A 1,860-nucleotide genomic window follows, 5' to 3' on the forward strand; every position below is an offset into this window, starting at 1 on the left:
CGTATTGTTACTAAGATATTTTCAATTTAATTTTTGAAAGTATTCCGGAAATGCTGACACTTTTATATATATCTTAAATTAAAGCTTATATAATATACTTTAATTTAAAAAAAAAAATTTGACCTCTGGATTTGTCTTCACGGTAAAAATGACTACCGTATTCAAAAATTTGCTATTTTTGTGTTAAAATTCTGGGTTTTGTATTTTATTTTATTTTAAAATACCTGACAAGGGGACTACAGATTTTCATAAATATTATATAAATAAAAAATTAATATAGCATAGAAAGTTAAACTTATTTAAATTTGTTTGCTTCTTTTAAGTCGAGAAAAATAACTTTGAAATTTGAACTAGCTTAAATAGCCTATTTTTTCACCCGACGGTAGCGACGTACGGTTGCCGAGTTGGTAAAATTTATGTTTTACACGCTTGGGGTACGAGGTTCCAACCCGCGTATGGCAATGAATTTTTTGCATTTTTTCTTAATTCTTTTTAAGTTAGTATAAATTTTTAACTCGTTTAGATTCAATAACTTCAATAAAGATCAATGATCCCATCACTTTAGTCGCCCCTTGCAAGAAGAAATTTCTTATTCGTATTAAAATTATTTTACTATATTTTAAGTTTTAGCTTCGATGCAAAGCCGAGAAGATATTTTTTTGTGAATATCATTTATTTTCTCTGCTCTAACTTGACCTACTTTTTTCAACGATACGTCAAATGACTACAATTCGTATCTAGTTGAAGATATTACTCTCAAAAATTGAAAAAAAAATTCTAATTTATCAATTAAACAGTTAGTTATTACATCGTCTCCATAAAGACAATTAAAATCATTAATTTCTAATGTTTTCAAAATATTTATTAACGAATGAAGTTTGATATGATAGGTTTCAACTACAAAATTAAATCATTTTACTTTGTAATTTAATAATTTTTTTACTCTATTTGTGTGTGCTACTACTAGACTATAATATTACAATTTTTTTTTGTAACATGTTGCTATATAAATCATTTCTAAAAAAAATGATTGTTTTTTCTCCTGAATTAACAATTGATTTTTACAAATATAATCAAATTTTATAATACACTCAATTGAGTAAATCTTTTTAACAACTTTGTTTTGATTGGTACATTTAGTTAAAGTAAATCATTAAAATTAATTAAGTTCTCAATATTTCAATTATAGAATCTTTTCAACAAACAACAAAAGTTCCTAGGAAATTATTACTATTACTTCTATTTAAGTTATCTATTACCATAAAAATGCAAAAAAATATTGAGCTTTTCTGATAAATTTACAATAAATAGTAATTATAAAACTTTCTGACTGCATATTGATCTTAACGATACAATTTTTTTAATTGTCATAAAATTTTCTATTTAATTATGTCAATGTCAAACTTACCAATTGAGCTAAAAGTTATGGTAAAATAAATTTTTTTTTTTTTTTATAAACATTTACAACAATCAACTTTAAACGATTAACAAAATTGGTTAAATATGTCATTTTCCTTATTTTTAACTTATTAATAATCAAATTAATATTAAATATTATATCAAATCAGTATTAATTTAAAACAATTTTTTTTGTTCTTAATTATTTTTTTTTATATGTAAAAACTATTTTTTAATAATATTAAAACTTAGAAGTTATAGAAAAAGTCTAATTGCACATTTTAAAACATCGCGAAAAGTTGATTTAGAATAGTATATTTTTGTTTCTGATGGAAGTTCCTTGTAGTCCAGTGTATAAAACTTATAATTTTGTTAACTGTTATAACTTTATCAAAGTTGACCAAATTAGTATATTTTTTTTTTATTTAGATGCATGTCTTTATCTATCATTTGGTTTTTTTT

This window comes from Daktulosphaira vitifoliae, unplaced genomic scaffold (assembly GCF_025091365.1).
Source record: "Daktulosphaira vitifoliae isolate Bord-2020 unplaced genomic scaffold, ASM2509136v1 Scaffold_2, whole genome shotgun sequence".
Classification (NCBI taxonomy): Eukaryota; Metazoa; Arthropoda; class Insecta; order Hemiptera; family Phylloxeridae; genus Daktulosphaira; species Daktulosphaira vitifoliae.